At 39.5% G+C, this 22277-nt stretch overlaps 1 long non-coding RNA gene across 2 annotated transcripts in view; it reads left to right on the top strand.

Moving 5' to 3' along the window:
* The first annotated feature begins 18974 nt into the window (after positions 1-18974).
* LOC142656508 (uncharacterized) overlaps positions 18975-22277 on the top strand; it is a 48714-nt gene continuing 45411 nt past the window's right edge. For both annotated transcript variants that reach the window (XR_012849701.1, XR_012849700.1), the window contains exons 1-2: positions 18975-19080; positions 19263-19368. This is a non-coding gene — a long non-coding RNA (uncharacterized LOC142656508). The remainder of the gene's footprint in view (positions 19081-19262; positions 19369-22277) is intronic.

Here is a 22277-nt window from a genome sequence, read left to right as displayed (position 1 = left end):
AGATCAAGATCAGAAATTGCTCACAAAAATTTTGGCCAATCGACTGGCTATGTATCTACCCATACTGGTGGGAAAATCTCAGGTAGGCTTTGTAAAGGGCAGGGCTGCAGTGACAAATTTACGCAAGGTATTGACGGTGCTAGAAACAGTCAGGCACGATCCCCAGCCAGGTACCAGGCCGGCACTTTTAGCGCTAGACGCAGAGAAAGCCTTTGATAACATACAATGGGAATGGCTGGGGATGGTGCTAGACAAAATGAACATTCAGGGAGATTTCCGGGTCTTCCTGAAGGGAGTCTACAATAGCCCGCAAGCACGCGTTCACTCCTCGGGGTTCCTATCAGATCCCTTCCAATTACATAAAGGAACACGACAGGGTTGCCCCTTGTCGCCCCTGCTATTCAATCTAGCACTGGAACCTATGGCCAGATTCTTGGAGGAATCGGATATGTTCAGAGGCATTCAAGTGGGATCTTGTGCAGTGAAATTAGCCCTGTTCGCTGATGATGTCATACTTTTTATGTCAAACCCTCAGGAGCATTTAGGGAAGGTTTTTCAATTTTTGCAGGAATTTGGGCAATGCTCGGGATACAAAGTCAATATAGCTAAGAGCGAACTGCTGGAGTTGGGCAGGCCATTGCCAAAGACCTTTTGGCAATCCTTGGGTTGCGGGATATCACCGGTGGAACACTGCATTACCTATCTGGGTATAAAAATAGGGAGGGTACCAGACACTCTGTATGGCTTAAATTATCCCCCGTTAATTAAAAAAATACAAGTGGAACTCACTAGATGGGGCCAATTGCCGTTGTCCCTCTTGGGAAGATGTCATCTGATCAAGATGGTTAGTTTTCCTAGATTGCTATACCCCTTTCAAACGCTACCTCTCTTATTGAAGCATGTGGATGTCTCGAAATTGACGGCTTCATTCACTAAATTTATATGGGCAGGAAAAAGGCAGCGCATAGCACTCACCAAGTTCATGATGGGTAAACAAGAAGGGGGGGTGAACTTCCCGAATGTCAGGGGTTATAACGTGGTCTGTCTTATGCGTCATGTAGTAGATTGGCTTCATGAAACAAGCAATTATTCCAATTTAGATCTGGAAGGGGAGTATGCCGCACCTTGGAACCTGAAAGCTTTGTTACATTGTAGAATCGCTTCTCTTCCGTGCCGTCTCAAAACCTCCATTGTATTGAGAGATACAGTTCTAGCTTGGAAAGTGGTACGTAAGCAGTTTGGGTTACCTCACCTGGTATCGAAGTATATGCCGTTGAGCGGTCATCCGGAGTTTTTACCGGGAATGGACAAGGGGGACGGAATTGCCTCATGGGGGAGGGTAGGCATTGGTAGCGCAGGGGATCTTATGCATACAGAGGAAAAGAGGTGGTTAACTGGGGAGGAAATCACCGCTAAACTCAGACCCATAGTAGATAGAGTCAATTTTTTGCAAGTACTTCAGGTACGAACATTTTGTACCTCCAGGCTCAGGGATTTGAGTAAGGAAGCTACTACGCACACTCTGGATGAGGTCATAGGTCCAACAACTGGGCGGGCGACCATTTCAGGAATGTATAGAGCATTGAGAGAGGGTTTTGTTCGTCCGCAATTAAGGAATAGTTTTAAAAGCTGGGAACGGTGGACTCAGGATCCAGATATAGGAGAAACCATACTGGGGGGTTGGGAGACGGTACGGAAGAGTGTGATAAATGAGAGCTGGAGGGAAACCTATTTCAAGTTGATGCATGCAGCTATATATGGCTTTAATATCTTGCCCTCACAATCTTTCCCTGGTCGCATTACAAGTTGTCCCAAGTGCAATACACCACTGACGAATTTGTGGCATGGAGTGTGGGGGTGTGTACATACGAAACGATTTTGGGGGATGGTACAGAAATATATTAAGGACCATTGGAAAACGAATCTCCCAATGACGCCTCAAGCGCTACTATTCCATCAGGCGCGGCCGCCAGAGGAAGAGGGTGCTCGAGGAGTAAGATCACCTCCCGTGTTGGTGCACACGATTTTACTGGTAGCTTTGAGATGCCTCCTGAGTCACTGGTTAGAGGCAGACACGCCGGGGTTAGAATTGATTGTGTCACGGCTGAAACAGTTATTGGTTCTTGAGAGGGTGGAGGTGGAAAGGCGGAAGGAAACGGGAACCAAGAAGCTATTTGATAAGTGGCAAGTATTTATAGAAACGCAATGTACAACAGCCGAAATAGCGGAAATTGTTAGGCCTTTCCAGTACACAAAGTGGTACTGCACGCAGCTCTTGGCAGGCGTTTTAGGGAGGATGCAACTGTGAACCAGCTGGGGGAGAAAGGATGAGTGGAAACTCATTGATGATCTAGGTGGTGTTGGAGTTGGGGGAGTCAGGTTTGTTTGGTCCATCTGAAGATCGACAATTATGCCATGTTTCTATGTTGGTGTGTTTATATGTTATGTTATGTTGAATTTAATTTAAAAGTTAATCCCATGACAGTTGAGTGCTGCGCACTCATGATGTAACTCTTACGTGAAATGTTTGTAAGAAAATGTGAAAACTGACAATAAAAAGGATATTTAAAAAAAAAAAGTTAATCAATATATTATATGCGTCCAAAAATTGTGTAATTGAAAAATACAACTCTTCCTGCAAAAAACAAGCCCTCAGTCCTAGGTCCGCTTCTCTTTTCTCTCTACACAGCCCCTATTGGACAAACCATCAGCAGATTTGGCTTCCAGTAGCATCTCTACGCTGATAACACCCAATTATACGCCTCTTCCCGTGACATCTCCCCTGCTCTAATACAGAACACCAGTGATTGTCTGTCCGCCATCTCTAACATCATGACCTCTCTCTATCTGAAACAGAATCTTTCTAAAACTGAGCTCCTTGTGTTCCCACCATCTACTAACCGACCTAAACCTGATATCTCCATCTCAGTCTTTGGCACTACCATAACTCCTAGGCAGTACGCCCGCTGTCCTGGGGTTATTTTCTACTCAGATCTTTCCTTTACTTCGCACATTCAATCACTTTCAGGGTATGTTCACACGGCCTATTTACAGACGTAAATCGGGCGTTTTTGCCCCGAATTACGCCCGAAAATAGCGACTCAATAGCGCTGACAAACATCTGCCCATTAAAAGCAATGGGCAGACGTTTGTCTGTTCACACGAGGCGTATATTTATGCGCCGCTGTCAAATGACGGCGCGTAAATTGACGCCCGCGTAGAAGAAGTGACCTGTCACTTCTTTGGCCGTAATTGGAGCCGCTATTCATTGACTCCAATGAATAGCAGCGCTAATTACGGCCGTAATTGACGCGGCGTTCAAGCGCCTGCACATGCCGGTACGGCTGAAATTACGGGGATGTTTTCAGGCTGAAACATCCCCGTAATTTCAGCCGTTACGGACCCCCGCCGTGTGAACATACCCTCACGCTCCTCTCACCTTCATCTCAAAAACATCTCCAGAATCCATCCCTTTCTTACTGTGAAAACAGCCAAAACTCTCATTGTCGCACTGATTCATTCTCGTCTTGACTCCTGTAACTCATTACTAATCTTCTTCCCCTCACTAAACTCTCCCCCTCCAATCTATCCTTAATTCAGCAGCCAGGCTCATCTTTCTGACCAACCGCTACATCAACGATTTCTACCCTGTACCAGTCACTGCCCTGGACCACTACACCAATTCCTCTACCCTGTGCCAGTCACTGCACTGGACCACTACACCAATGCCTCTACCCTGTGCCAGTCACTGTACTGGACCACTACACCAACGCCTCTACCCTGTGCCAGTCACTGCACTGGACCACTACACCAATGCCTCTACCCTGTGCCAGTCACTGCATTAGTTGCCCATACCCTTCCAGAATAAAATATAAACTTATTACTCTCACCTACAAAGCTCCTTACATCTCCTCCCTCATCTCTGTCTACCAACCTACCCCTTGCTCTAAGTTCTACCAACGACCTTAGATCCTCCATAATCCGAACCTCCTACTTTTGTCTCAAAGACTTCTCTCGTGCTGCACCAGTTCTCTGGAACGCGCTACCCCAGACAATCAGATTAATTCCCAACATCCACAGTTTTAAAGGGAATGTGTTGCCAGCAAAACATGTATTTATTTTTTTAGTTAAACATTTAGTGTGTAGGTGTGTCGCTGCAGAATTTACATTGTCCATTAACGTTGGACATTATCTGCATTTGTCTATGAGCTCCAAATTAATGAATGCTCTCTCAATGGTGGATCTGAGAGAGGCCGGCCGGAGAGAGACCATGACACGCAGCTTCAGTGTTCATACAGTCTCTGCCCACAGGGGGCAGATCCATCTTTATTTATAAGAAAATGAGAGTAGGTGGTAACTTCATACTTGCAAAGCATGAGCATTCTAAATATGGTAATATCCCAAAACTCCACATATATCTTTAGCCATAAGAAATACAATGTCAGCACGTTTTCCCACGTTGCCTTTGTAACAGCTGAAATGCAAAGCCATAAACTAAACGACTTGAAATAGAATAGCCATCCCCCCATGTAGGCTCTAGTGTCAGCAGATCTGTGAGCTCCAGTGACAACTGTCTATAGCACTTTTAGGTTCACACATATAAAGATAATTAAAATATTTTTGACAAGGTGATTAAACATTGTTCACATTTTTTTTATTTTTTTCACGAGTCAGGAAATATTATAAATTAGATTCTAATTTATAATATTTCCCATTGCTGGTCACTAGATGGAGCTTTTCCCAAAATTGCAGCATTGCATGTGGTAAAGCAACCACATTGCTTTATGCTGCAAAATTGGGAAAAAAGCACTCGCTCTAGTGAGCTCTGAGAATCCCCCCCTCCTTTATCCTGGCTAGTGCCGGGATAAACGAGGGGATTGAATGGTCTAACCTCCTACACTGTGTCGCCATTTTTTGAGCTAACACACAGTGTAGCAGGTTTACATACAGTAGTAAACACACACAAACACGAACATACATAGAAATCTCATACCTGCTCCTGCCACCGCGGCTCCCTCCGGCCCGTCCGCTCCGTCTGCTGCCGCTGGTCCAAGTGCACAAGTCCGGAAGCCGCGACCGGAAGTAATAATCTTACTGCCCGGCCGCGACTTCCGGTCCACAGGAAAATGGTGCCGGACGGCGCGCATTTCAAATTGGACTGTGTGGGAGGGGCGCATGCGCCGTTCCCACACAGACGGCGTACACAGAAGTGGATGGGACGGGACCGGTTCGCAGTCCCTATGGGACTGTGGCTGCCGTATTCCATGTCTGTATGTGTCGTTAATCGACACATACAGAAATGGAAAAAAAAATGGCAGTCCCCATAGGGAAGAAAAAGTGTAAAAATAAGAAAAAGTAACACACAAACACACAAATTAATCCAAACGTTTTTAATAAAGCACTAACATCTTTAACATATTAAAAAAAAATTTGTGATGACACTGTCCCTTTAAGCGTGCCCTGAAAACACATCTTTTTAGACAGGCCTATAACATTCCCTAATCTGACTTCTTTCCCTGGCCCCCCTTTTACATTAGACATAAGAACCTGACCCCCTCATTCACAGGTATCCCCCACACTCCCTGCACCCTAATACACTTCATGTCTGTCATACACAGATACTGGCGGGTGACGGCTCATGCAGCTTTATGTGTACTACCCCATATGTATAAAAGATGCTCGGACCATTGTACTTAAAGAGGCTCTGTCACCCCATTATAAGTGCCCTGTCTTAATCAAGCAGAATCGCTGTGTATGTGGCTGCAGATCATGTTCTAATAAGAACGCGATTCTGCTGTGTAAATGAATGGAGAGGAGTGCATGATGCCGATTGGTCAGCGTCATACACTCCTCTGTACAACGCCCACTTGGTCGAAAGTAAAAATACGCCCACTTGGGCATTAAGCAACTCATTAGCATAAACCAAAATCGCTCCTAACGTTGTGAAAATAGATCGTTTTTTAAATAAAAAAGCATTACTGTCACCTACATTACAGCGCCGATCTCCTTATGTATGAGACAGGGCACTTATAATGTGGTGACAGAGTCTCTTTAACCCCTTAATGACCGGGCCATTTTGCACGTTAATGACCAAGGATTATTTTTTGTTTTTTCACGGTCGCATTCCAAGAGTCGTAACTTTTTTTTTATTCCGTCTATATAGCCGTATAAGGGCTTGTTTTTTGCTGGACGAGTTGTATTTTGTAATTGCACCATTTTCAGATGCATATAATATATTGATTAACTTTTATTAACTTTATTTTAGGAGAGAATTGAAAATAAGCAGCTATTCCAGCATTGATTTTCACGTTATAAATTTACGCCGTTTACTATGCAGCGTAAATAACATGTTAACTTTATTCTATGGGTCGGCACGGTTACGGGGATACCAAATATGTAGAGGTTTTACATGTTTTCCTACGTTTGCACAATAAAAACCCTTTTAGAAAAAAATTACTTGTTTTTGCATCGCCGCATTCCAAGAGACGTAACGTTTTTATTTTTCTGTCGATGTGGCCGTACGTGGGCTTGATTTTTGCGGGCCAATGTGTAGTTTTCATTAGTACTATTTTGGGGTACATAGGACTTAAAGATTAACTTTTATTTTATTTTTTATGGGGGGAATGGGAGAAGAGAGAATTTTGCCGTTGTTTTTTGCGTTTTCTTTGGACGCCGTTCATCCAGCGGTTTAATTAATGTGTTCATTTTATTGGTCAAGTTGTTACGATCGCGGGGATACCATATATGTGTATGTGTGATTTGTTTTGACAGTTTTACTAAATAAAACCATTTTTTGGGCCAAAAAAGTAGTTTTATTTGACTTTGACTGTAATTTTTATTTTATTTTTTCACAAACTTTATTTAACGGATTGTCATTTTTTTTTAAAGTCCCATCAGGACACTTCACTATGCGATCTGTTGATCGCATATATAATGCTTTGGTATACTTAGTATACAGAAGCATTATTGCCTGTCAGTGTAAAACTGACAGGCAACCTATTAGGTCATGCCTCTGGCATCGCCTAACAGGCAGATGCTGAAGGCAGACCTGGGGGTCTTTGTTAGACCCCCGGCTGTCATGGAAACCCGACGGCGACCCGCGATTTGTTTGCGGGGGCGCCGATCGGGTGACAGAGGGAGCTCCCTCCCTCTGTCAAACACATTAAATGCCGCTGTCACTATTGACAGCGGCATTTAATGGGTTAAACTGCTGGAATCGGCGTGCGCTTCGATTCCGGCAGTTGCAGCAGGAGCCAGGCTGTGTATAACAGCTGGGCTCCTGCCGCTGATCGCATGGGTACAGTCTCAGTACCCGCGCTATCACAGGACGGATATATCCGTCCTCCTGCGCGAACTAGCAGCTGCTGAGGACGGATATATCCGTCCTTCGGCGTTAAGGAGTTAACAAGCACTTTTTTATATTTTGTGTCTCCCATTTCCGCATAGATTGTAAGCTCTTGTGAGAAGGGTCCTCTCTCCTCCTGTTTGAATTGTAAATTAGTTTTGTCACTATGTAATGTCTGATTCGTCTGTACAATGTACACCCTGAATTGTAAAGTGCTGCGGAATATGTTGGCGCTATATAAAGAAATATCATTATTATTATTAAGCATGAGATTTGGTGATAATGGATTAAGACGAGTTATGAGAGTGGAGGATGGAGTTAGTCAAGAAGGGGAAATGGAAGCATGGAGGAAACATTGGAGCATATATGGATGGAGTAGAGGTTATAGTAAGACTCTCAATACACCAACACAGTATAACAGATGAGCAACCAAACACGTCTATTGCTCTTACAATTATTACTAGAGTGTCCTCAATTGTTATGGGCAATGCTTGGGGTCCAGTCAGGCTCCATCAGATTAATGGTGTTGTGTATGGAGTCGATGATACCTTTCCCTTTACAACACTCAAGTCACCTCATGTTGGACCATTTCAGGTCAACTCTTAGAACATTAAAATGAATGGTGACTTTAGCCTCCAGGTTTGATAACATCTCCCACCTGCTGTGTATTGCTGGTGGAGATGAACCTCAAAAACGCTCCAGGTTCAGAGCCTTAATGTGGAAGACTCCCCCAGTATTCTGCAGATTGTCAGCTTATGTGTACGACACATTTGTACGTTCCTTATATATGGTATAGGATGCATCACTCCACACACTTTGTAATATCATTCTGTCTATTCACTCAGTTATTCTCTACACAAATCCCCTCTATACATGTTAATCAGGTTCCATACACAGGGATTATGTACTGATCTCATGCTGTAAATAAATATCAATGAGTTCAAAATGTACAAAAGGTAATCCAAAAATGAAAAGTGCTTGTTGTTACGTGGCCTCTTGTGTATATTGTCATTTCATTTTATAGTAATTATATTCTTGTATATAGGGGGCAGTATTATAGTAGTTATATTCTTGTATATAGGAGCAGTATTATAGTAGTTATATTCTTGTATATAGGGGGCAGTATTATAGTAGTTATATTCTTGTATATAGGGGCAGTATTATAGTAGTTATATTCTTGTATATAGGGGGCAGTATTATAGTAGTTATATTCTTGTATATAGGGGGCAGTATTATAGTAGTTATATTCTTGTATATAGGGGGCAGTATTATAGTAGTTATATTCTTGTATATAGGAGGCAGTATTATAGTAGTTATATTCTTGTATATAGGAGCAGTATTATAGTAGTTATATTCTTGTATATAGGGGCAGTATTACAGTAGTTATATTCTTGTATATAGGGGGCAGTATTATAGTAGTTATATTCTTGTATATAGGGGGCAGTATTATAGTAGTTATATTCTTGTATAAAGGAGCAGTATTATAGTAGTTATATTCTTGTATATAGGGGGCAGTATTATAGTAGTTATATTCTTGTATATAGGGGGCAGTATTATAGTAGTTATATTCTTGTATATAGGGGGCAGTATTATAGTAGTTATATTCTTGTATATAGGAGGCAGTATTATAGTAGTTATATTCTTGTATATAGGAGCAGTATTATAGTAGTTATATTCTTGTATAAAGGAGCAGTATTATAGTAGTTATATTCTTGTATATAGGGGGCAGTATTATAGTAGTTATATTCTTGTATATAGGGGGCAGTATTATAGTAGTTATATTCTTGTATATAGGGTGCAGTATTATAGTAGTTATATTCTTGTATATAGGAGCAGTATTATAGTAGTTATATTCTTGTATATAGGGGGCAGTATTATAGTAGTTATATTCTTGTATATAGGGGCAGTATTATAGTAGTTATGTTCTTGTATATAGGAGCAGTATTATAGTAGTTATATTCTTGTATATAGGAGCAGTATTCTAGTAGTTATATTCTTGTATATAGGAGCAGTATTATAGTAGTTATATTCTTGCATATAGGAGCAGTATTATAGTAGTTATATTCTTGTATATAGGAGCAGTATTATAGTAGATATATTCTTGCATATAGGAGCAGTATTATAGTAGTTATATTCTTGTACATAGGGAGCAGTATTATAGTAGTTATATTCTTGTATATAGGGGGCAGTATTATAGTAGTTATATTCTTGTATATAGGGGGCAGTATTATAGTAGTTATATTCTTGTATATAGGGGCAGTATTATAGTAGTTATATTCTTGTATATAGGAGGCAGTATTATAGTAGTTATATTCTTGTATATAGGGAGCAGTATTATAGTAGTTATATTCTTGTATATAGAAGCAGTATTATAGTAGTTATATTCTTGTATATAGGGGGCAGTATTATAGTAGTTATATTCTTGTATATAGGAGCAGTATTATAGTAGTTATATTCTTGTATATAAGGGCAGCATTATAGTAGTTATATTCTTGTATATAGGGGCAGTATTATAGTAGTTATATTCTTGTATATAGGGAGCAGTATTATAGTAGTTATATTCTTATATATAGGGGGCAGTATTATAGTAGTTATATTCTTGTATATAGGGGCAGTATTATAGTAGTTATATTCTTGTATATAGGGGGCAGTATTATAGTAGTTATATTCTTGTATATAGGAGGCAGTATTATAGTAGTTATATTCTTGTATATAGGGAGCAGTATTATAGTAGTTATATTCTTGTATATAGGAGCAGTATTATAGTAGTTATATTCTTGTATATAGGGGGCAGTATTATAGTAGTTATATTCTTGTATATAGGAGCAGTATTATAGTAGTTATATTCTTGTATATAGGAAGCAGTATTATAGTAGTTATATTCTTGTACATAGGGGCAGTATTATAGTAGTTATATTCTTGTATATAGGGGGCAGTATTATAGTAGTTACATTCTTGTATATAGGGGGCAGTATTATAGTAGTTATATTCTTGTATATAGGAGCAGTATTATAGTAGTTATATTCTTGTATATAGGAGGCAGTATTATAGTAGTTATATTCTTGTACATAGCGGCAGTATTATAGTAGTTATATTCTTGTATATAGGGGGCAGTATTATAGTAGCTATATGCTTGTATATAGGAGCAGTATTATAGTAGTTATATTCTTGTATATAGGGGGCAGTGTTATAGTAGTTATATTCTTGTATATAGGGGGCAGTGTTATAGTAGTTATATTCTTGTACATAGGGGCAGTGTTATAGTAATTATATTCTTGTATATAGGGGCAGTGTTATAGTAGTTATATTCTTGTATATAGGGGCAGTATTATAGTAGTTATATTCTTGTATATAGAAGGCAGTATTATAGTAGTTATATTCTTGTACATAGGGGCAGTATTATAGTAGTTATATTCTTGTATAATGGGGCAGTATTATAGTAGATATATTCTTGTATATAGGGGGCAGTATTATAGTAGTTATATTCTTGTATATAGGGGGCAGTATTATAGTAGTTATATTCTTGTATATAGGGGGCAGTATTATAGTAGTTATATTCTTGTATATAGGGGGCAGTATTATAGTAGTTATATTCTTGTATATAGCGGGCAGTATTATAGTAGTTATATTCTTGTATATAGGGGCAGTATTATAGTAGTTATATTCTTGTATATAGGGGGCAGTATTATAGTAGTTATATTCTTGTATATAGGGGCAGTATTATAGTAGTTATATTCTTGTATATAGGAGGCAGTATTATAGTAGTTATATTCTTGTATATAGGGGGCAGTATTATAGTAGTTATATTCTTGTATATAGGGGCAGTATTATAGTAGTTATATTCTTGTATATAGGGGGCAGTATTATAGTAGTTATATTCTTGTATATAGGGGACAGTATTATAGTAGTTATATTCTTGTATATAGGGGGCAGTATTATAGTAGTTATATTCTTATATATAGGAGCAGTATTATAGTAGTTATATTCTTGTACAGAGGAGGCAGTATTATAGTAGTTTTATTCTTGTATATAGGGGCAGTATTATAGTAATTATATTCTTGTATATAGGGGACAGTATTATAGTAGTTATATTCTTGTATATAGGGGGCAGTATTATAGTAGTTATATTCTTATATATAGGAGCAGTATTATAGTAGTTATATTCTTGTACATAGGAGGCAGTATTATAGTAGTTTTATTCTTGTATATAGGAGCAGTATTATAGTAGTTATATTCTTGTATATAGAGGCAGTATTATAGTAGTTATATTCTTGTACATAGGGGCAGTATTATAGTAGTTATATTTTTGTATATAGGGGCAGTATTATAGTAGTTATGTTCTTGTATATAGGAGCAGTATTATAGTAGTTATATTCTTGTATATAGGAGCAGTATTCTAGTAGTTATATTCTTGTATATAGGAGCAGTATTATAGTAGTTATATTCTTGTATATAGGAGCAGTATTATAGTAGTTATATTCTTGTATATAGGAGCAGTATTATAGTAGTTATATTCTTGTATATAGGGGGCAGTATTATAGTAGTTATATTCTTGTATATAGGGGCAGTATTATAGTAGTTATGTTCTTGTATATAGGAGCAGTATTATAGTAGTTATATTCTTGTATATAGGAGCAGTATTCTAGTAGTTATATTCTTGTATATAGGAGCAGTATTATAGTAGTTATATTCTTGTATATAGGAGCAGTATTATAGTAGTTATATTCTTGTATATAGGAGCAGTATTATAGTAGATATATTCTTGTATATAGGAGCAGTATTATAGTAGTTATATTCTTGTACATAGGGAGCAGTATTATAGTAGTTATATTCTTGTATATAGGGGGCAGTATTATAGTAGTTATATTCTTGTATATAGGGGGCAGTATTATAGTAGTTATATTCTTGTATATAGGGGCAGTATTATAGTAGTTATATTCTTGTATATAGGAGGCAGTATTATAGTAGTTATATTCTTGTATATAGGGAGCAGTATTATAGTAGTTATATTCTTGTATATAGAAGCAGTATTATAGTAGTTATATTCTTGTATATAGGGGGCAGTATTATAGTAGTTATATTCTTGTATATAGGAGCAGTATTATAGTAGTTATATTCTTGTATATAAGGGCAGCATTATAGTAGTTATATTCTTGTATATAGGGGCAGTATTATAGTAGTTATATTCTTGTATATAGGGAGCAGTATTATAGTAGTTATATTCTTATATATAGGGGGCAGTATTATAGTAGTTATATTCTTGTATATAGGGGCAGTATTATAGTAGTTATATTCTTGTATATAGGGGGCAGTATTATAGTAGTTATATTCTTGTATATAGGAGGCAGTATTATAGTAGTTATATTCTTGTATATAGGGAGCAGTATTATAGTAGTTATATTCTTGTATATAGGAGCAGTATTATAGTAGTTATATTCTTGTATATAGGGGGCAGTATTATAGTAGTTATATTCTTGTATATAGGAGCAGTATTATAGTAGTTATATTCTTGTATATAGGAAGCAGTATTATAGTAGTTATATTCTTGTACATAGGGGCAGTATTATAGTAGTTATATTCTTGTATATAGGGGGCAGTATTATAGTAGTTACATTCTTGTATATAGGGGGCAGTATTATAGTAGTTATATTCTTGTATATAGGAGCAGTATTATAGTAGTTATATTCTTGTATATAGGAGGCAGTATTATAGTAGTTATATTCTTGTACATAGCGGCAGTATTATAGTAGTTATATTCTTGTATATAGGGGGCAGTATTATAGTAGCTATATGCTTGTATATAGGAGCAGTATTATAGTAGTTATATTCTTGTATATAGGGGGCAGTGTTATAGTAGTTATATTCTTGTATATAGGGGGCAGTGTTATAGTAGTTATATTCTTGTACATAGGGGCAGTGTTATAGTAATTATATTCTTGTATATAGGGGCAGTGTTATAGTAGTTATATTCTTGTATATAGGGGCAGTATTATAGTAGTTATATTCTTGTATATAGAAGGCAGTATTATAGTAGTTATATTCTTGTACATAGGGGCAGTATTATAGTAGTTATATTCTTGTATAATGGGGCAGTATTATAGTAGATATATTCTTGTATATAGGGGGCAGTATTATAGTAGTTATATTCTTGTATATAGGGGGCAGTATTATAGTAGTTATATTCTTGTATATAGGGGGCAGTATTATAGTAGTTATATTCTTGTATATAGGGGGCAGTATTATAGTAGTTATATTCTTGTATATAGGGGGCAGTATTATAGTAGTTATATTCTTGTATATAGGGGCAGTATTATAGTAGTTATATTCTTGTATATAGGGGGCAGTATTATAGTAGTTATATTCTTGTATATAGGGGCAGTATTATAGTAGTTATATTCTTGTATATAGGAGGCAGTATTATAGTAGTTATATTCTTGTATATAGGGGGCAGTATTATAGTAGTTATATTCTTGTATATAGGGGCAGTATTATAGTAGTTATATTCTTGTATATAGGGGGCAGTATTATAGTAGTTATATTCTTGTATATAGGGGACAGTATTATAGTAGTTATATTCTTGTATATAGGGGGCAGTATTATAGTAGTTATATTCTTATATATAGGAGCAGTATTATAGTAGTTATATTCTTGTACATAGGAGGCAGTATTATAGTAGTTTTATTCTTGTATATAGGGGCAGTATTATAGTAATTATATTCTTGTATATAGGGGACAGTATTATAGTAGTTATATTCTTGTCTATAGGGGGCAGTATTATAGTAGTTATATTCTTATATATAGGAGCAGTATTATAGTAGTTATATTCTTGTACATAGGAGGCAGTATTATAGTAGTTTTATTCTTGTATATAGGAGCAGTATTATAGTAGTTATATTCTTGTATATAGAGGCAGTATTATAGTAGTTATATTCTTGTACATAGGGGCAGTATTATAGTAGTTATATTTTTGTACATAGGGGGCAGTGTTATAGTAGTTATAATCTTGTACATAGGGGCAGTAACATAGTTGCTATATTCTGTCTATAGGAGGCAGTATTAAAGTTGGAATAGCCTTGTGTATAGGGAGATGTAGTGCAGTAGTTAGTGTAGTTTAGCTTTGAGTAGTGTTAGGGCCTTTTTAGGCGAGAGTTTTTAGGTGCTGATTTTCACACGTAAACCGCATAGGATTCAGCAGCAAAAAATGGCTGAAGCCGCCTCCCATTGATTTGAATGGGAGGCGGAGGCGTCTTTTTTTCTGGAGCGGCTAATATTAGCCGCTCGCAGGAAAAAAAGCAGCATGTTCTCTCTTGCCGCGGTTTCCGCCTCTGACCTCCCATTGAAATTGATGGGAGGCAGAGAAAGCGTTTTTCACTGCGTTTTTTGACCATGGCACTCAATAGCCATGGGTGAAAAGGGCCTTAAAGTATGTGGGGGTTTGCTTTGATTTGGGAATCGGTTTGCAATTTACTGACATTAATAAAGTAACAGAACAGATTATAATAAATGTATGCAAGATTATTTCATTGCTTATACCAGGTAATATGACTGCGGATGACCAGTACAGTAAAATTCCAGTAATAATCATAAGCAGGATTTAGGACAATGTTCTAATTTATCCGATTTTTTTAGATTTTGTAAATGAGTCCACTGGTGTAAAGATCTAGAAATGTTAGAAAATATCAAAGAATAGAACAAAAACACGTAACAAAATTCAAAAACTTGGAATAACTTCTTATGAAGAATCGGGCTTGGTTTTGAATCTTGAACTTCCAGCCCGGGAGCACAAAGTGTGGCATCTTGTATAACACCTGCCTGTCTCGGTTGGACGAGATCATTTAGTGATAAGGAAGCAAATCCAACAGTAATAGGATTAGAGGCATAATTACTGGGCTGGCCCGTGATGGCTTTTGTTTCACTTACTAAATATTTCAATGCTAAATTATGTCTCTTGGGAAAACAAAGTTACATTTTCTCCACTTTTGGTAGATGACGGGTGTATGTAAGCATGATGATTTGGCCGATTTGCAGAGTGCTTTCAACAAGATTTGACCACCTGACACTTGGGTCCTAGAACTGTGGAACACTGATATTTTGGGTCTATGGACAATGCAACACTGGACCATGGATTCTAGATATGTCTATTGCAGGTAAGATGCTTGAGGAGACCTTCAAAGGTCAAGTTCTGATTAGGAAGCTTGAGCGTGGTCTCAGGATGTATATCCTAGAATCCCTTGGCCTTCAGATGTGAAGCACATTCTCCTGAGACCCTCAGAGGTCCCTGCCTAATGGCCTATTGTACTAATACACAACAAACAAATACTTGGGGTCCTATTACAATGATCTCACATAACAATGGTGGGTTCTAGAACAATGGAACATTGATGCTTGAGCGAGGGATCAATGGAAACTGGTCATTTGGGTGCTAGCACCATATTAAGACAGACAGAGCGATGATGACTCTCATGTTGGTGTCTGAGAACGAGAACAGTGATACTTAGGAATCTAGAACAATGAATTCAAAATCAGAGTCTCAGAACCATAATACTTAGGGTTCTAGAGCAATGACACAGTAGTACTCAAGAGTTCTCAAAAAATGGTCCATTGATGGTTGTGGTACTAGAATAATTGAATACAAAAACCTAGAAAAAAGTGCTAAAGTGGCCCAGTGGCCATATAATATAGATATCTGAAGGTCAAACATTTGTTTAATCGGCCAAGCATGCATGTGAACTGCCGTGGGGACAAAGGCACGGTTGGACGGTCCCACCAGGGAACCAGAGGAACCTCTGATGGGCCCAAGTTCACCACTTTCTGTGAAGTAGGCATTTTGTTGTGGAATGTTCCTTTATACCATCCAGCTGGTTATGTTTTTTTATGTTAAGTTGCTCTATGATTTTGGGGACTCTATTATCCCTATTGATAAGGCTTGTTTATTTCATAGGGCAGAAAGTTGGGACAAATCATGTAGAGTTTACCACATAAAACAGATCCGTCCTTATGACATAAACATTATGGCCTCACCCCAAACTCATAATGACTGCATTTTATATCAAAACAGTGAGGGCCATAAAACAGGGAGGTCTGTGTGCACCATGTCACCGTGTAGTAAATTAAACATTGGCCAGATGCTTCAATTTTCTACTGCAAACACCAGATCTGTAAATACGCGGAGAGAAGGTGGAGTCAAATATTTATGGAAAAACCAACACAATTACAGAGTATGCTGCCAGTCAACAGGCGGGAAATGAGAAAGGGTTAATGCCAAGAATTAATTGTAAAATTATGTTAACCTAGTGTGTTCCTGGTAACCTAGAATAGGACTGATGCAGTCCATCACTTGTTAGGCACTGTTCACATCAAATTTATGGTCTACGATGGTAACGTATACTATGATGTTCCCATAGGTTTCGATGGGGCCAATGTATGACATAAATGTGTCCTTTTAGTATACAATTACCTGGGTTAATCTTGGGGGCTGACTAACTGGAAGAAAGATTAAGGCATGTTGAATTTCAACATTCCTGATCTTTTTGTTCCCCCAGAGGATAAGCGACATCGGAAGTTTGAGCGTGCATGTCTATGGGGGAGTCAGGAGAGATATCGGTCTGCTGAATGAAGGGTCGGCATTTGGGGCAGAAGCAGAATTGCAGCTAGCATGACTACAAAAACAGTATGGAGGCAACTGCATGACTTCACTAACCCGCCATGCTAGTCATTACCAGGCATTGCAAAAGGTTTACAGTATGGCATTGGTGTACGTACCATAGAGGCTACACTTGCTGCTGCCATGGATTCTGTAGAGAGTGAAGAGCCAAGCACAAGTGGCACGCTCCCTATGTTTGGTGTAGACCTGCACCTAGCTTTCCATTTCCAATGCCAGCAGAACTGGACCAATGGTCACGTTGCCCTTCTTTCCTATACAGGATGGGATTGTGGGGTAAAAAGGCTCTTGGCCCTCCTATCCCCTAATAAGGATGTGAGGTGGCATAGTGACCCCATTTTGATCTTACTACCCCTGTAATGTGGAGTGTGTTTTGTGGAGAGACCGACACATACAGAGATGGAATACGGCACATATATCCCCATAGGGAATGCGAACGGGAGCCGTTCCATTCAGTATAGTGTACGCCGTCTGTGTGGGAAGGTCTTCGGCAGAGCGACATCCGGCGCCATTTTCAAGCCGCGGCCGGACAGTAAGATGACAACTTCCAGTCGCGGCTTCCGGACATATGTTCCAGGCAGCGAAGACGCGAGGAGTAGGATCGGAGGCAGCAGCGGCGGCAGGAGCAGGTAAGTTATGTTCGTGTATGTGATATGTGTATTATGTTCATGTTATACTGTCTGATTACCACTGTATCTAATCATCCTAAACTGTGTGCCGCCATTTTCTGAGCGAATGCACAGTGTAGGAGGATTAGAAGATTCAACCACCTACTTCTCCTGGCACTAGCCAGGATAAGGGAGGGGGGATTGTGTGAGCACACTAGAGCGTGTGTGTCTACACCAAATTTGCAGCATAAAGCAATGAGCTTGCTTTACCACATTGCAATGCTGCAATTTTGGGAATTGCTCCCTCTAGTGACCAGCACATGGAAATGTTATAAATTAGAATCTAATTTATTATATTTCCTGACTTGCGAAAAAATAAAAAAAATTAAAACAATGTTTAATCACTTAAATACTAACTGTGTAACTGAAAAAAAATAAACAATTTCTAGCGACCCATTCCCTTTAAAGATTTTTTATCAAGATCTCAGATCAGCCAGACACTTATTAATCCTTATCCTTAGAAGCCTACAGGAGCCAAGGTATTACTACTTTTACAGTTCTGGGGTACTCGTACCTTTTACACGGGCCAATCATCGGGCAAACGAGAGTTCACAGAACACTCGTTTCCGATCATTGCCCTGTATAAACAGGGCAACGATCAGCCGATGAACGGGCAAACGCTCGTTCATTGGCTGATTGTATTGTTTTAGCTGCCTAAAATATTATCGTTGTGGCAGCACATCTCCCGGTGTAAACAGGGAGACGTTCCGCCGACATGATAGAAATGTATAGGGACAAGTGATCGTAGTAACGGACAATCATCCCCATACTGGCTCCTTGTGAAAGGAGCAAATGAGCGTCGATCGACGAGTTGTCTCGTTGATCAGCGCTCGTTAACACTGCCCACGTCGGGCCGTGTAAGAGTACCCTTAGAAGCGGGTATACTATCTATCAGGTTAACTAGTGGTGATGAGGTGTGGGGTGACTAACCATGTGGACCAAGGTGTACGACAATGTAAATAAATTCATCTCTTATATGTAAGGGAGCCATTAATTCTGCCAAGCCTGTGTTCTATGCTAGGGGTCCGACCAGACAATCAGGAGGAATCTACATGGAATTATTAACATCCCATGGTGGATCCTATGAGGGTTTTGGCGGGAAGTTTACCAGGCAGTTTCTGCATCTGGAAACAGCTGGGAGTTATTGGTTGGTCAGCCGGCCAATTATCCGCTGTCACTAGGGAAGAATTCTTCCCTTTGCCTGGTGACAGCAGGTCATTGGGTTCTGGTTGAACCCATGTGACCTGTGTATGCTATTTATATTCAAGTGCTGGGTGTTGTCAGCTTTCCAGCTCTTCAAGAAGAGAGAAGAGGGCTCCCCCATCCATCCTCCCAAAATTCATGTATTTTATTTGTTTGTCACAGTCTCCTTTTTTTTTTTAAAGTTGGATAAAGTCTCTGAATAGGTGAGTGGACTCTTTCAGTGATTTTAAGTTGGGTTCGAGGCTGAGCTTATGGCTAAACTCCTACAAGTTTGGTTGATCAAGTTGAAGTATTTATTGTCTAAAGTTGATATGTTTTACATTTATTTTAATAAAGAAGGCCGTGGCGGATATTTTCCACACAGTCATGTGTCTATTTTTTTTAGATAAATGGGTAGAAGTTAAACAAGGCCAGAGAGATAAAGGGGCCAAAGTCAAGAGGACGTACGACTGAATCAAACCAAGACAAGTGGTGATCCACTATTATCTGAGGTAACGTGATGGTGCTTCTCTTTTGTTGCACCCCCTCCCCTGGTGGCCGTTTCTAAATACCCGTGGCCTAGTAAAAGAACTCTTAGGGTATGTTCACACGGCCTATTTTCGTGCCGTTTTTTGGGCTGTAAACGCCCGAAAAACGGCCGAAAAATAGGAAGCAGAATGCCTCCAAACATCTGCCCATTGATTTCAATGGGAAAAACAGCGTTCTATTCCGATGGGCCATTTTTTACGCGGCAGTTTTGAAAAACGTCTTTGGAGCTGTTTTTCATTGACTCTATAGAAAACAGCTCCAAAAACGGGCGTAAAAAAACGCAGCGAAAAACGCAGCGAATATCGCGAGTGGCTTAAAAAACGTCTGCAAATCAGATGGTGTTTTCCCTTGAAAACAGGTCCGTATTTTCAGACGTTTTTGACTCAGCGTGTGAACATACCCTTCTTATTCGCGGGTGTTTTTTAACATGGCCGTTTTTCAAAACAGCCACGTAAAAAACCAGCCCGTCGCAACAGAACGCCGTTTTTCCCATTGAAATCAATGAGCAGATGTTTGGAGGCGTTCTGCTTCCGATTTTTCGGCCGTTTACCGAAAATAAGCCGAGTGAACATACCCTTAACTGTATTAGATTTGGGTCTACTGTCGTCGTTCATAACTAACCCTGCAGTCCTTACCGATACTCGTATTTACAGTGCTAAAATCTTCTACAATGAAATGAAGAAAATGTCAGCGTGAAACCTGCAACAATTCTATCACTGTCTGGACATCTTCCATGTTGATAAAAAGCCACAGCCGCTCAAAGGCCAAGACTTGTTTAAAATTCCATTGAGCTCCATTGACGCTGCTTTTTTCTAAATAGTTCACGGCCACAATGACATATTAGCCTTGTCAGGTGACCGCAGCACAAAAAAAGTGAAAACACAAGTAATGACCTCCATTAGAACCCGGTTACAAATGGAAAACTACTATAAATGGCTGCAGGGGTGCGGCCTTCTCAACAACCGGCTTCAATGCTTCACCATCATAAGTCCCTAACACTAGGGGTAGACAGAGCGCCCTGGACAAGTGACATCACCATGTAGTGTGCAGTGACATCACAGAGCATGACATCACAGTCACAGCCATCCCTTGAGTCCAGCTTTCTGCTCCACAGGAGCTTTCTGTCCTCCCTGAACTCACCTTAGATCACCGGGGTATAACTCTAGGGGGTGCAGGGGTTGCAGTTGGAAGGGTTCTTTTGCCTGTGAGGGCCGAAAATCCCCTCTACTACATAAGAGCACACCACTACTATAAATGGTTCATGGCTATGGGGGTCTTGTTATAGATTGAAGCTTCGAAGTATTCCTCTAATGTACCCTCTATCTAGAAGGCGCCTCTTATTTTGGGTCCTTGAACGCAGCCCAATGACCTGCTTGCATTGACACATTTTTCAGCACTTTTAGAGGCAAACCTATAAGGGAGTGCATGATAAAGAGTCAACTGTATTATTATCATTCTTATCTAGACCGATATTTATTGGATGGTCACCAGGACCTACTTAAAGAGGTATTACATCCATTAACATTCATCGCCTATCCACACCTGTTTCCATATCTCCAATAGAGTTGGAGTGTGTGGTCTTCTGGTCTAGCAATCGGTGGGGGTCCCAGCATTTGGACCCCGACCATACACATATTTATCACCAATCCCATGTATAGAGCATAGATGTCCATGTCTGGAATACCCCTTTAATTAATCTAGAGCACCCCACAAAGCAAAGTTCTCCAAGCCCAGGAAAAGCCTAAATGAGGATCATTACTACAAAGCATCATGGTCCTCATGTTTAAGCAATTTTGGGCAATTTGCAATTTTTTTATTTTTTAAATCAAACTACAGCTGCAGTCCAGAAAATACATTGAGTTGGTCAGTGCAGATCTGTGAAGCTGTCACTCGATAAAATTGGAAAATCGATCTACAAAAAGTCTAGGTGTGGCCCTAGCCTTAGGTTACATCCACACGTAGCTAATTTGCTCCAGAAAATTTCTGCAACAAAGCTGCTGCCAGGCACAGGGAAATCCATAACGGCAAATCCGCAACAAATCGTGCAAAATTTGGCGCGAATTTCCCTGAAGCAAGTGTCTTAAAAAAAAAAGAAAGAAAATATATATTCGCCTTCCCTGGAGGTCCAAGGCAACAACGCTTCCGATGGTCCCTGCAGGTCTCTGTACGCCTGGCGTCCAGCGATGACGTGTCGTCACATGTGACCGCTGCAGCCTGTGATTTTTTTAAACTATCTGGACATGCGGATTTTCCTTGCGGATTTCTTCTTTCACATTGAATTCAATGGGGAAAATCGGCAACAAATCTGTGCACTTTTTGCAGCAGAACTGGACATGCTGCGGATTTAAAAACGTATTATTATTTTGCTCAGATCCTGATTTTAGTGCCCTCTGGTGGTGTTGCGTGGCTTTGCAGCTCTCACTGCGGAGCACTTTGTTTAGAGTTGCTCCACCTCTGTGACAACCCACATAATGTTAGTTTTTCCGATTGCTCTCATGTACTGGAAATGTTTCATTGATAAAGATGGTTCGGGGAATTATAATTCCTGCAGGGTAAATTGGCATGACATGGATGTCACTTCCCTGAAACGTTCATAGACATGCTTCAAGTCAAACACAAAATATGCAAAAATGGAATATATAAAAATATTATCTTATCATTATGTTTGATATTCAGGCATTACGTGTGCCTAAGTTGGCAAATCCTATTGGTATTTGCAAAAATTCTCATATTTTGGCCTGGTCATGAGGGTCTGGGCATAATAGACGTCACCAGGGACTAGATGCTGCACTTCTAGGTCAATACATTATCCATTCACTAGGAACCTGGCACTACACCTCTTATCAAGGCTCGGGCACTGTGTTATTGGGTC

This window comes from Rhinoderma darwinii, chromosome 6 (genome assembly GCF_050947455.1).
Source record: "Rhinoderma darwinii isolate aRhiDar2 chromosome 6, aRhiDar2.hap1, whole genome shotgun sequence".
Classification (NCBI taxonomy): Eukaryota; Metazoa; Chordata; class Amphibia; order Anura; family Rhinodermatidae; genus Rhinoderma; species Rhinoderma darwinii.
The sequence above is the reverse complement of the archived record's forward strand: the minus strand, read 5'-3'. Positions and strand labels throughout refer to the sequence as shown.